This window comes from Anomaloglossus baeobatrachus, chromosome 1 (assembly GCF_048569485.1).
Source record: "Anomaloglossus baeobatrachus isolate aAnoBae1 chromosome 1, aAnoBae1.hap1, whole genome shotgun sequence".
Taxonomy (NCBI): domain Eukaryota; kingdom Metazoa; phylum Chordata; class Amphibia; order Anura; family Aromobatidae; genus Anomaloglossus; species Anomaloglossus baeobatrachus.
In genome coordinates this window covers 797,005,817-797,021,104 of record NC_134353.1, presented here as the reverse complement: position 1 = coordinate 797,021,104, position 15,288 = coordinate 797,005,817, and the positions used below count along the sequence as shown (strand labels likewise).

The 15,288-nt window shown below is 45.4% G+C and overlaps 1 long non-coding RNA gene across 1 annotated transcript in view; it reads left to right on the top strand.

Moving 5' to 3' along the window:
- The window catches only part of LOC142300493 (uncharacterized), a 405,813-nt gene that overhangs the window by 104,740 nt on the left and 285,785 nt on the right, over positions 1-15,288 (top strand). The window contains exon 2 of the long non-coding RNA XR_012752670.1: positions 14,142-14,210. This is a non-coding gene — a long non-coding RNA (uncharacterized LOC142300493). The remainder of the gene's footprint in view (positions 1-14,141; positions 14,211-15,288) is intronic.

The following is a 15,288-nucleotide window of genomic DNA, read 5'->3' as shown; positions in this document are numbered from 1 at the left end:
CACCACACAGAGAAAAAATACTTTAATAGAAATAAATACACAGACACATTAGAGACTCCATCTTTATTACCCCCTGTCAGCCCTCCACGATCCTGCTCTTCTGTCTTCTTTCTTTCTAGTGTAGTAGTAGTGACGATTGTAGTGAGGATGAGATTCACCAGCTCATCACTTGGGGCTGGGGAACCTCCATCCTCACTACAATCATCACTAGTGTAGTAGTAGTGACGATTGTAGTGAGGAAGGATGAGATTCACCAGCTCATCACTTGGGGCTGGGGAACCTCCATCCTCACTACAATCATCACTACAATCGGGAAGCAGCGTGCAGCCTTCACTCCGTGAGTGATCACTGCTGGCTGCTAGCGGTAACGCTGACAGACGCGTTACCATAGCAACGGTGCTCTCGGAGCCGCGGTTAGCGGTGACGTCACCGCTAACTGCGTTGCTATGGCAACGGTGATCTCCGTTAATGACCGGCTGTGTCAGCCGGTCCCTAATGGAACGGGGAGTCGACCGTGTGCTAGAGCATGTCGCCGGTACACGGCGATACACATATGTGCACCGTGTACCGGAGAGATGCACTCGCAGGTCCTACATGACGTGTCATAGTCATGTGACCAGTCTGTAGCCAATGAGATAATAGCCACGTGACTGGTCACATGGCTATTTTGACGTCACGATAGGTCCTGCATCTCTGCTGGCAGTGCAGGTCACCGGGAGGATTCAGCGATCATCGGATGGAATAGCGGCAGGAGACAGAGTGCAGAAGGGATCGCGAGGACCGGTAAGTGTTATGGCAATGTTTATTAACTGTTTGTGTACATTTATCATGCATTTTTATGTGTTTGTGATTGCCTCCCATTCTAGCCTATACGTTCGAGTTCGGTTCGTCGAACGTTCGACGAACCGAACTCGAACGGGACCCCCGTTCGGCGAACCGGCCTCGAGCCGAACCGGGACCAGTTCGCTCATCTCTACCCACTAGTGCAAAGATATTTGCAGCACGTCTGCCTGCATTGCACACTCAAACTCATTGTTACTAAGCCATTATACTAGCAAACACTGAGTCAACTTAGTGGCATCCTAAACGTGGCTGTTGGACTTCTGTATTGTCCCACTAGTGCAAAGATATTTGCAGCACGTCTGCCTGCATTGCACACTCAAACTCATTGTTACTAAGCCATTATACTAGCAAACACTGAGTGAACTTAGTGGCATCCTAAACGTGGCTGTTTGACTTCTGTATTGTCCCACTAGTGCAAAGATATTTGCAGCACGTCTGCCTGTATTGCACACTCAAACTCATTGTTACTAAGCCATTATACTAGCAAACACTGAGTGAACTTAGTGGCATCATAAATGTGGCTGTTGGACTTCTGTATTGTCCCACTAGTGCAAAGATATTTGCAGCACGTCTGCCTTCATTGCACACTCAAACTCATTGTTACTAAGCCATTATACTAGCAAACACTGAGTGAACTTAGTGGCATCCTAAAAGTGGCTGTTGGACTTCTGTATTGTCCCACTAGTGCAAAGATATTTGCAGCACGTCTGCCTGCATTGCACACTCAAACTCATTGTTACTAAGCCATTATACTAGCAAGCACTGAGTGAACTTAGTGGCATCCTAAACGTGGCTGTTGGACTTCTGTATTGTCCCACTAGTGCAAGGATATTTGCAGCACATCTGCCTGCATTGCACACTCAAACTCATTGTTACTAAGCCATTATACTAGCAAACACTGAGTGAACTTAGTGGCATCCTAAACGTGGCTGTTGGACTTCTGTGTTGTCCCACTAGTGCAAAGATATTTACAGCATGTCTGCCTGCATTGCACACTCAAACTCATTGTTACTAAGCCATTATACTAGCAAACACTGCTGCCAGTTTAAGGGCCGTAGTTTCATTGTCACTGATTATTATTGTTGTTTATTCTGCTGTTAATAAAGATAGACCACCGCTGCAATCTATACCACCTCTCAATTTTTACTACCACATTTTAAGTGCACAATCTTGTCGCAATCAAAATGAGTGGCAAAATGACAGATGCTGGTGGAAAGGGGAAGAGGTGTGTTGGAAAAGGAAAAAAAGGGTTTGTCCGTGGGGAAGGAGGCAAAGCTCCATTAACATCTGCTGAAGATAGACCATCTTCCAGCAAAAGTAAGATGTCTACTATTTACCGTGGACAATCCGATGTGCTCCCTTTTTTACGGACTCGAACAATTGGAACAAAGGTAGATGATGGCCAAAAAAGGAAAATGCTTGAATGGATCTCAAGTGCTCCAAAAAGTGCCCTCTCCGCCACCTCAACTACCGCATCCAAAAAACACCAGTCCTCTGAGTTGTCATCCCAATCAAACTTGCTTTCTCCCAGCTCTGAAGTCTCCATTCGCCCTGCACAGTATGGTGGAACTGAGATGGCTGAGTGTGCAGAGCTGTTCAGTCACACTATAGCCTGGGAATCAAAGGTCTGCTCCCAAGCTACAGTGAGTACAGACCAGGAAATGGTCTGCAGTGATGCCCAGAAGCTTTGTGAGTAAGATTCAGGCCCTGATGACCAAGTTTCTGAGCATAATGTAGACCCTCATTCCCAAACTGTAACACCTGTTGTTATAGACAATGAGGAACATACTGATGACGATGAGACGCAGATACCAGATTGGGATGACAACTTAAATATTCGGTCAGGGCAAGAAGAGGCTCGGTCTGAGGGTGAGGGGAGTGCAAACACAACAATTGATGAGGAAGTTCTAGATCCCACCTACTGTCAACCCACAGTCAGGCACTCGAGGAGGTCAACAGAGGTGGTGGAGGAGGATGCAACTGATGACGAAGTTACCTTGCGCCTTGGTGGACAGAGTCGGAGTACTGGTAGCATGTCTACAACTGCATCCTCAGCCACCACTCTGCCTCTGAGCACTAGTCGGGGTGGATCAAAAGGTCGCATGCCCTCTAAGCCTTGCCTAGCCTGGTCCTTTTTTGACATAGCAAAAGATCGCCCAAATTATGTGATCTGTAAAATTTGTCATGATTCTGTTAGTAGAGGGCAAAACCTCAGCAGTTTGACAACTTCTTCCATGAATCATCACATGAATAAATATCATATGTCCCGGTGGGAAGCTCACCGTGCTGCAATGCGGCCTAGCGGAGTGAACCATCCACCGCCTGCCCCTTCTAGTGCATCCGCGCGCTCTTCATCTTCTAGGACTGTGGGGACAGCTGTCACACCTGGTTTTCCACGCACAACTTCCACCACTGTAAACGCAACAGGCAGTTTGCTTGGTAGGTCGTCAGTTGGTTTGGAAGGGGAAACAAGTACGTGTGTACAGCTCTCTCAGACATCGATAGCACCAACGTTGGATGAAGGCGACATCATGTCTACGCCTGCACTTTCCTCACAAAGCTTCATTTTTCCAGGGACACCCTACTCAACACCGTCTACACACAGCAGCCAGATCTCTGTCCCTCAGATGTGGACAAATAAAAGGCCATTTCCTGCGACCCATGACAAAGCTAAGAGGTTGACTTTATCCCTTTGTAAGCTCTTGGCTACCGAAATGCTGCCTTTCCGCCTGGTGGACACACAGGATTTTAGAGACCTTATGTCTGTCGCTGTGCCCCAGTACCAGATGCCCAGTCACCACTGTCAAGGTCAGAATGACGATGATGATGAGACTCAAAGGATCTCTCGATATCCGGCTGCTGTTTCTAATTAAAATGTCATGAGTGCACACGAGACTAAATAACTGGACAGCAAGTCAGTTGCATCTATCTCCATGACTGGCTCTTGACCAAGTGTGTTTTTTATTGTTTGAAAGAAACTCTAGACCAAACAGTAAGGGGGTGTAAACAAACGTTTTAGTCCAATCAAGTATCGCAGGGCAGGGCTTCATGACGTAGAGAGATCTACACATCCTCCTTGGATTGGTCAGTCCAGACTCCAGGAATTTCTTTTGTCCATCTGTCTTGGGTGTAGGACAGGAAATAGCAGCCATCTTCAAGCTATATATATATATATATATATATATATATCCTAGTATATACTGAGTCTAAGGAAAATACACTGAATATGCAATATACATATATACATGTTAGTAAGAAACAAAAGCATTCACAAATATGTGTGTTAGTTCACATCTACTGAACTATATAACTGAGTCTATGAAATGGCTGAATTAAGTATTTTTGGATACTCAATTCTTTATCCTCAACAGTCCCCCATAAAGACTTACTTCTGCCATTTCTAAATTCTAAGGGTACTGTGTTCCCTTAGGAAGAGAGGTAGAAAAATCTGTTGAAAAACCTGCCTAACTGAACGTTGAAACATGGGCGGAAAGGGGAAAGGGGTTTTCTTCACTGGTTTGAGACCAAGGACTCCTAGGCGAGTCCTCACCCTTTGTAGTTGGACTTTCCCATGTCTCAAGGTTCTCTAAGTCTTCTCTTCTAACTGTTCTGGCAATGCTGGTCTAAGACTATACAGGGTTTTCCGAAAAGGATAAGTATGAGCAGAACGCTCAGTGCAGCTCTGGTTGATCAACCCTTCTACAATGCGAGGTGTGGATCCATAGATGTTTCTGTGGTTGGATCAGCTCCTCTAGTGTTGACTCATGGCTCTTTCTCGCTTGTCCTTTAGGATCAACCAGTCTCCTGACTGGAGACCATATGCTAATAGCTCTGATTTAAGATCTGGAATTGGAGAATACACCTGTTTATCACACTATTCAGTCAATTATATAAAAATATACATGTCTATGCTAAACCAAAAAACATCTTACATAAAGACCTGCTTATTGCAAAAAGAAAACAAAACATATACATTTTATACACGATTTACTAGTTTCCACTTTTCTATAAAATATACACTTTTTGTAAACACATTTTTTTTACATACCACCTTCATGTGCTTCTCAACAATAATATCGTTTTCTGCACTGGAATGCCTCTGACCAAACCGGGAGAGAAATTTACACAACACGCACAGACTTGCATACAACGTGCTCATAATATACATCTATAATCAGTTTGCAGTCTCTAAGAATGGGTAGAGTAGGTGCAGGGTGTTTCTACGGACTCTTTACAGTTTTTTCTCACTTCGTTCTAGGCACTTGTCTTACAAGACTGGGTGAGTCTGCCCACCTGGGTACTGAACCCTGGTATCACCAAAGCACACACTGACAATTGTCTTTCACAGATGTTACCTGGGCCATCATTAAGAAGAGCTCTCATGGCAGAGAAAGCTTACCACCCTTTGTCCACAGACCTTCCTCAGTCAGCTGGCTCCCTGCATGTCACACTCCATTCCTTGTTGATTTGCTTGTTCCTGTAGGGATTTAAGAACACAAGGAGTGACAGAAGTCACTGACGTGACCGGTGTCACCAAGGCATGGTCGGTATTGGTGAAAGACTCTCAACTCTAGGCCCGTTCACTGCTTCTTGGTCAGCTGCACCTGTGCGAGGATCTCCATCCGAATCCATCAGCTCAGATCTAGACTTTCTTTTCGGCATACCTAATTCATTTGACAACAGGAAAAAATCTACAACCTACATACACCTCTAAAGACTCTTACCCACTCCTGTTCTACCCATCAAGAGAGGCATTAATGCATCACTGTCTCCTGTATCAATAGGATTGGAGGGAGTGGTCGAATTTAGACTACCTCATGTGGTGTAAACAGCAGCATATCCAGTGCAGAATCGACCACCATCTGGTTTCATCTATAAAAACAAAAACTAAAAAGTATACATTAGATCATTCTTATAACTTCATCTCTGATCATAATACAGTTAGTGGTCATCTATACTTCACGTGACTGAGAATACTAAATAAATAAACAAACAAATAAACATATAAGACAAGACTTTCCTATTTCAGTTAACAGATATACCTCATAGTAATCTAATAAACATAGCCTGTGGGAAAAAGGTCAGCTTCAAAACCTATCTAATATGCCTACTGCACCCTCGAAGAAATTGGAGAATATAATTAATACCTTATTCCCCCCTTGTTTAATTGTTTATTTACCAATATGGCAAAATTCAACGTTTTTATACTGGTATTCCCTAAAAGAAAAGATAAAACAGCAGGTAATAAATTAGCTACATACTAAAACCTAAAATGAGCAAACACTGAAAATAACATATATCTTACAACAATATACGTTGCTGGGAAATTTTAAAACCTTACAATAAACACTGTATCCATAAAGAAAAGAAAAACCTTTCATAGTAGAAACAACTGAGACATGATTAAATGACAGCTGTGACTAGGCGACTAACCTGCAAAAATATATGAATTGTTTAGAAATAATCGTAAAAACAGAAAAGGTGATAGAGTCACAAAATAAAAATATATTGTTCAAATAAATCGCCATTAAATACAAAACAACACAAATTATATCGTAGATCCCATGAAATCTAATATTCCCTATTCCGGTATAAGCAGTAAACTAAAAATGGGAAATCCTGAACTCTAAGTGTTAAACTAAACTTACGTCACTATTGGGGAAAAACACATTCCATTCTTATCTCTGACTTTATCAATTCAGTAAAAAATTTCACTTACTTATCTTTGACTTGCATGTATTGGATAGCTGAGTAAACAAATATACTATTTATACTTATTCAAATGTGTTAGTCATTTATACCACAGAACACCTCCCACCGGGGATGGGTGGAGAGCTTTGAACAAAGAGCCATTGCGAGGGGTGTGGCTTATGAGGTGTACTGCCATCAGTGGGTGAACCAGACGGCTGCCACAGGAAATTCCAGGCACCTGACTTCCGGGTGTAGCATCCATGTTGTGACTCCCTGGGTGTACTGGGAGTGGCTGGAACTACGTAGTAAACCAGGGATACTTTTAGTGCCTGTAAATTTGCATTCCAGCATACAAAGGAGAGATTTGATTAGCACCAGATATGATGACTTCTGGAGAAGAACAATGAGGCACAGCTAGAGAAAAACATTTAGTGATTCTACAAACAGCAACACACAGTGAATAGGGTCTTTGTCCTCCAGTATACTCTCACTGGAGATTAATCTGAACTTCAATACATGGGTTGCAGCCTGCCATCTAGTGGTAGTCCAACAATTTTACACAACTTTTTGCAATCTTTTATATTTTTTCCGTTTTTTGTAACTAGGGCGACAGCGTTCTCAGCTCCTACTAAAAACAACATATTTATCTTTTGAACAGAGTATACAGTGCTTAATTGGACCGGACGTTCCAACGGAGTCCTTTCTCGCCTCGTCCGCGTTTGTAACGCGCTGACAGTGACTCGCGTCTAATACGCAGGAGAATCCGCTAACTCCAGCACCCTTAACTTAACTAAAGTGATATCCTTTCCCGCCTCGTCTGCCACGCAGACAGTGACTTGCGCCTGAACCGCAGGGGAATACGCTAATTCCACTTTAAGTTAACAGAACCCTTCCCGCCTCGTTTATTATCTATCCAATATTCAATATTCAATATTTAATATTTAATATCTAACAAACAGTGACTGTGTCATCCGCAACACAGGGGAATCGCTAGTTCTCATACTTCTGTTCAAAAACAAACAATTTAAAAAGACTGAAAAATGCATGAACCCGTTAATTTCTCTCAAATCCAAACCAAAATAACACTTGTTTTTCTTTCAAATCATTACAACTCTGTTTGCTTTACTATACAAAGGCTGCAGCCATCTCCTGTATGTTAGCCCACTGACCCCTCCTTTCTCCTCACTCCAAAGAGCTGCGCTGTCTTGTCTCTGCCTGTTCACTCCTTGAACCCCCCCTTGCTTCTCAGATAAAAGACAGCAGAGACGTAGCTGTGCAATTTGATCTCCGCTCTGTCTCAAGCAGCTGGTGGACATATGGCCCCCACCTTTTTGCTTCCTCTGAGTGTAAGAATGTAAGGATGTAGCTGCTTCTGTGGGCTTCTGCTCCCCCCTCTCGCATTCTTTGTTCTCAATAGAAAGACTGTCATGGATGTCCCTGGGCTCTACCAGACCCCCGCAGTCTGCCTCTTCGCTCTCAGTGAAGAAGAAAAAAACTGCAGGCAGTGGGTGATTGATAACTTCCCCCCCTGCTTTCTTTGTGTAAGAGACTGCAGGCACAGCGCGTAATACAACTCCCGCTCTCTGTCCCATGTAAGCAGCCAGTGAGGGACTGACCCCCCTTCTTTTTCACAGAACAAAGACAGCAGCTGCATCCCTAGCCTCCGTTTCCTCTCCCTCCGTGAACAATAACAGACAATTAACTCTCCGAGAACCAAACAGAGAAATCACAAGCTTGATTAACCATACACTATATACAAATAAACAGCTACTCAAAAAGCCCCCCATTTCTACCTTACTTACAGCTCAGAAATACAGACAGCCGGATCCTTTAAAACCTACACCTAGCCCCTATGGGAGCTGGGTCCTTGTAGCTCACTGGCGAGTGACAGTCACACCGTTAGGTCTCCGGTGCACTACCATTCTCCGGACTAGTGACCACCCCCTTTCGCCAGGTGTCTCTCGATCCACAGGTAAAACAGCACACACAGTGTATATGATGCTCACCGTGAAACGGAGGGTGATCAAGTCCTCGATATCGAGCAACACCTGGATACTTGTGGAGCAGCCCCCAGACGTCCGGAAAATGGAAGCTCTGACTCACCCTTCTCGGTGGCCCCACACTTGGCGCGCCAACCGTCAAGGTCAGAATGACGATGATGATGAGACTCAAAGGATCTCTCGATATCCGGCTGCTGTTTCTAATTAAAATGTCATGAGTGCACACGAGACTAAATAACTGGACAGCAAGTCAGTTACATCTATCTCCATGACTGGCTCTTGACCAAGTGTGTTTTTTATTGTTTGAAAGAAACTCTAGACCAAACAGTAAGGGGGTGTAAACAAAAGTTTTAGTCCAATCAAGTATCGCAGGGCAGGGCTTCATGACGTAGAGAGATCTACACATCCTCCTTGGATTGGTCAGTCCAGACTCCAGGAATTTCTTTTGTCCATCTGTCTTGGGTGTAGGACAGGAAATAGCAGCCATCTTCAAGCTATATATATATATATATATATATATATATATATCCTAGTATATACTGAGTCTAAGGAAAATACACTGAATATGCAATATACATATATACATGTTAGTAAGAAACAAAAGCATTCACAAATATGTGTGTTAGTTCACATCTACTGAACTATATAACTGAGTCTATGAAATGGCTGAATTAAGTATTTTTGGATACTCAATTCTTTATCCTCAACACCACTACTTCTCTAAGAAAGGTGTGCCCGCGCTACACCTGCATGTCGCACACAACATCACCGCTTCCTTGAGAAACTCTGTGTGTCAACGGGTGCATTTCACCACCGATACTTGGACCAGTAAGCATGGACAGGGACATTACATGTCGCTGACTGGGCACTGGGTAACTATGGTGATAGATGGTGAAGGGTCTGCTACACAAGTCTTGCCGTCCCCACGACGTGTGTGTCAATCCTCTGTCTGTCCAAGTTCCACCACTGCTTCTGCCTCCTCCACCTCATCTGGGTCCTCCACCTCTGCCCCAAGCCTGCCTGGTCAGGCCACCAGCGTTCGCATTGCGCAGAAGGAATCACGCACCCCTCATTACTATGCTGGCAGCAAGAGCGCATTGGCATCAGGCGGTCTTTAGCTTGAAATGTCTTGGGAATAAGAGTCACACAGCTGAGGAGTTGTGGTCAGCTCTGCGGTCCGAGTTTAATAAATGGTTGTCTCCACTCAACCTGCAGCCTGGTAAGGCCGTGTGCGACAATGCTGCAAACCTAGGTGCGGCCCTTCGCCTGGGCATGGTGACACACGTGCCTTGTCTGACTCACGTGTTGAACCTTGTTGTCCAGCAATTTTTAACTTACTATCCCGGCCTAGATGGCCTTCTGACCAGGGCACGAAAACTGTCTGCTCACTTCCGCCGTTCAACCGCCGCAGCTGAGCGACTTGCATCGCTCCAGAAGTCTTTCGGCCTGCCGGTTCATCGCCTAAAATGCGATGTGCCGACACGCTGGAATTCGACTGTCCACATGTTACAGCGACTGTGGCAGCACCACCGAGCCCTGGTGCAATACGTCATGACGTATAGCCTGGGCCAACAAGATGCAGAGGTGGGGCAGATCACCCTGATGGAGTGGTCTCAGATCAAGGACCTATGCACCCTTCTGCACAGTTTCGACATGGCGACGAATATGTTTAGCGCTGACAATGCCATTATCAGCATGACAATTCCAGTCATTTCCATGCTGGAGCACACGCTAAACACTATTCGGAGTCAGGGGGTGGGACAACAGGAAGGGGAGGAACTACAGGAAGATTCATATGTGCAAGACACAACAACATCACCAAGGTCCAGACGTTCATCATCACCAACGCGGCAGGCATGGGACCATGGGGGACAGGGATCAACAAGGGCGCATGGTAGCAGGCGAAATGTTGAGGAAGGTGCAGGAGAACATGAAGAAATGGAGGACGAACTGTCCATGGACATGGAAGACTCAGCGGATGAGGGAGACCTTGGTCAAATTTCTGTTGAAAGAGGTTGGGGGGAGATGTCAGAGGAAGAAAGAACGGGTAGCACCTCTATGCCACAAACACAGCGTGGACTTGGTCCGCATGGCTGCGCAAGACACATGAGCGCCTTCTTGCTGCACTACCTCCAACATGACCCTCGTATTGTCAAAATTAGAAGTGATGATGACTACTGGCTTGCCACACTATTAGATCCCCGGTACAAGTCCAAATTTTGTGACATAATTGCAGCCATAGAAAGGGACGCATGTATGCAGGAGTATCAGCAGAAGCTGTTACTCGATCTTAGCTCGGCTTTTCCACCAAACAACCGTGCAGGTGCAGGGAGTGAATCTCCCAGTTGTAACTTGACAAACATGGGACGGTCTCATCATCTTCAACAGTCTACCCGTACCAGTAGCACCGTATCTGGTGCTGGTAACAGCAATTTTATGGAATCTTTTCATAATTTTTTTAGACCGTCCTTTGCAAGGCCACGAGAGACAACAAGTCTGACACATAGTCAACGGCTGGAGAGGATGATACAGGACAATCTCCAAATGAACATTGATGCCATGACTTTGCAGATGGAGCCTTGCTCATTTTGGGCTTCAAATCTTGAAAAATGGCCAGAGCTCTCAACTTACGCCTTGGAGATTTTGTCGTGTCCAGCTGCCAGCGTTGTCTCTGAACGTGTCTTCAGTGCTGCTGGGTGTGTGCTGACAGATAAGCGCACGCGTCTGTCCAGTGACAATGTGGACAGACTAACGTTCATCAAAATGAACAAGTCATGGATCCACAAGGAATTTACTACCCCTGTGTCATCCTGGGGAGAGTAAATGCTTGTGGATTTGGAATGTGCTTGATGCAAATCAAAACATCCTGTTTGCAACTAGTGCACAAGTGCTGCCACTGATGGGGTGTCTGTGTGGCCCAATTTTTGGAAAAAAGGGAGACTTCTCTTGGAGTAACCCTTGCTTGCTGTGTTTTTTAAAAGGAACCAAGATGAACAAGTCATGGTTCAACAAATACTTTGCTACCTACCCCGGTGTCATCCTGGGGACGGTTAAGAATGGCGTAATTTTGAATGTGCTTGATGCAAATCTAGCTGTGAAGTGTACAACTGGGGCACAACTGCTGCCACTGAAGGGGTGGGTGTGTGTGGGGCCCAATTTTTGGAAAAAAAGGGAGACTCCGCTTGGAGTAACCCTTGCTTGCTGTGTTTTTTAAATTGGGAGAGAAAAGGCGCAATAGGGTCTTACCCGATTTACTGGGTAAAAAGTATAAAGAAGCGGTGCACTCACCTGATCGGGTTGTGCCAGTCACAACTTCTTTAGTGGCATAAGCGAGTGCCTAAGTGGTCCAGCAGCAGCCCTGTTGTACAAGTGGAACATCAACTTCGGAACTGGAGGAAAACAGGTTTAGCGCCGCACTTGAAGACCACGGACATCAGTGTTGAACAAACAATTCTTTTATTTCATTTCATTCCTACGCGTTTCGGAGACCACAACTGCCTCCTTCTTCAGGGACCGGAATTCTTTTCCCTGAAGAAGGAGGCAGTTGTGGTCTCCGAAACGCGTAGGAATGAAATGAAATAAAAGAATTGTTTGTACAACACTGATGTCCGTGGTCTTCAAGCGCGGCGCTAAACCTGTTTTCCTCCAGTTCTGAAGTTGATGTTGCTGTGTTTTTTAAAAGGAGCCAAGATGAACAAGTCATGGTTCAGCAAAGACTTTGCTACCTACCCCGGTGTCATCCTGGGGACGGTTAAGAATGGCGTATTTTTGAATGTGCTTGATGCAAATCTAGCTGTGAAGTGTACAACTGGGGCACAACTGCTGCCACTGAAGGGGTGGGTATGTGTGGGGCCCAATTTTTGGAAAAAAGGGAGACTCCGCTTGGAGTAACCCTTGCTTACAGTGTTTTTAAAAAGGAGCCAAGATGAACAGAGCTGGGATCAGGAAAGACTTAGCTACCTACCCCGGTGTCATCCTGGGGACGGTTAAGGATGGCGTATTTTTTAATGTGCTTGATGCAAATCTAGCTGTGAAGTGTACAACTGGGGCACAAGTGCTGCCACTGAAGGGGTTAGTGTCTGTGTGGCCCAATTTTTGGAAAAAAGGGAGACTCCGCTTGGAGTAATTCTTGCTTGCCGTGTTTTTAAAAAGGAGCCAAGATGAACAAGTCATGGTTCAGCAAAGACTTTGCTACCTACCCCGGTGTCATCCTGGGGACGGTTAAGAATGGCGTATTTTTGAATGTGCTTGATGCAAATCTAGCTGTGAAGTGTACAACTGGGGCACAAGTGCTGCCACTGAAGGGGTGGGTGTGTGTGGGGCCCAATTTTTGGAAAAAAGGGAGACTCCGCTTGGAGTCACCTTGCGGTGTTTTACATGATTTTAGAAGGGCGTGGCATGCCTATATCTGTGTCTCCTCCTCTTTTTCCTTATCCAGCTCTTTTGTTTTCGCATGAGTATATGTCCTTGTCACTTTCCCATGTGTTTGTGTTGTGTTGTGAGTTGTTTGTCACCTTTTGGACACCTTTGAGGGTGTTTTCTAGGTGTTTTTATGTGTTTGTGAATGCCTGCCATTTTTTCCTATGCGGTTCGAGTTCGGTTCGTCAAACGTTCGACGAACTGAACTCGAACGGGACCTCCGTTCGACGAACCGAACTCGAGCCGAACCACGACCAGTTCGCTCATCTCTACTCATGATTAAATGAATCACACAAGTCCAATGGTAAACCAAGGTTCTGCTGGCCGGCCCCCGCGGTCGGGTGTACCTGGTCCCACACCTGGGCTGGTGGTCTGTGTCACTTTCCTCTGCACTCTGTGTTTGGTGTGGTCGACTTCCTGGTGTGAAACACGGGAGTCCGCTCCCGGTCCTTTTGTTGGGAGCCTTGCCCGCTGACGCTGACCCTTGGGATCTACCAGGCCATGGCGGATGCCCTATCACCCGTGGTGGGTGGTTGTCTGCTTTTGGGACTTTGGTTGGGACAGGACCTCTAATCCTGCCCTCAATTGGTTAATTAGCTAGGCCGTTGTTTCCGATCCTGGCTTCAGGGTCCAAGTACCCATCTGTGCACGGTTTCTGGGTCGGTTCTCCGGTGTCAGTACCGGCGGGCTCCAACCCTGTCCCGGTCCACCTCGGATCTCTGGCAGCCGTCTTCCCGTCTCCTGACAGACACGGACCACCGTCTGCCACCTAGCCAGCACGCCGGGGCTCCGACCCCGACGCCTTTTCTTTCTGTCTCAGCCGTCACTTTCTCCTCCTCAACTACTCCATTCCACTCCACTTGAACTTCAACTCTCAACTACTGCTTTTCCCGCCTGGGTTCTCCAGACCCCTAGGTGGGCGTTCTCCACCCACCTGGTCCCGCCCATTGGTGTGCTATCCTACCCTGGGGGGGTGACTAGGGTTTCTGGTCGGCTGTGTGTAACCCAGTGTGGGATGGTGTTCTGTGGGGGCCTATACTGTGGGACTACCTTTTTTTGCCAGGGCGTCACACGAATACTCTCACTTTATGGATCCCTTTGAAGATTTTTAGATTGTCCAATAAAGTTTTTTGATTTTTAAATTTATGGATTTTTAATGCTTGGTCCATTTTTCTCAATCCTTTTCAGCCTTGTACCAGTTTAGCCTGTCTGGAGGACTGCAAGCACTTTTAAAGTCCTGGAGCACAGATGCCTAAGGTAAACTGTTTATTTCTATAACTGTTCATAGGTACCAGTTCTGTCCATGAAAAAAACAGAGCACTCGTACGTGAAAAACTGACTTGTGAATGAGCCCTATGTGTGGTAAATATTCACATTTTATGCACAGGAATTGAAAGGCAACATTCTTACTTTAAATCATTGTAAATACTTCCATTCTGTATTGACCCTCAACTAGTGAAGACACCTGTAGGGATATGTTTACATTGCAGCAAAATCCAGAGTATAAAAACGTGCACTGAATCAAGCTTATTTTATGGTGGATTTAAATTTGTAAATGCTGTGGATTAACCATATTATTGTGGATTTCACACAATGCAAATTTGTATCATAAATTGACATCCACAGAATGTCAAATCTGCAGTGTTGTCAATTTCTGTAGATTTTCTTCAAAGAAGGTGGATTACATTATGTAATATCTCATACAATGCTAGAGCTCTTACATTCTGAGTGGAAAATTCCCTGTGCATCTAACCCCTCAGGATGTATCCTTACAGTACATCATCTAACAGACTGTAACTGTTTGAGAATGGAAATTCATGTTTTCATTGATAACTTTCCTTGACAAAGAATCAAGAGATGATTGTAACTGGTGATATGAAGGAGCCCAGGGTAATATTTGGTATTATTATTATTATTATTATTATTTATTTATAGAGCACCATTAATTCCATGGTGCTGTACATGAGAAGGGGGTTACATACAAAATACGTATACAAGTTACAGTAGACAGACTAGTACAGAGGGAAGAGGGCCCTACCCTTGCGGGCTTACATTCTATAGGATTATGGGGAGGAGACAATAGGTGGGGTGTAGGTCAGGCGGCGGCTCCGCACGGTGGTCGGGCGGCAGCTCCGCACGGTGGTCGGGCGGCAGCTCCGCACGGTGGTCGGGCGGCAGCTCCGCACGGCGGTCGGGCGGCAGCGAGTTCATTGTAGATTGTAGGCATTTCTGAACAGATGAGTTTTCAGGTTCCGTTTGAAGTTTGCAAGGGTAGGGGATAGTCTGACGTGTTGAGGCAGCGAGTTCCAGGAGACTGGGGATGCTCGGGAGAAGT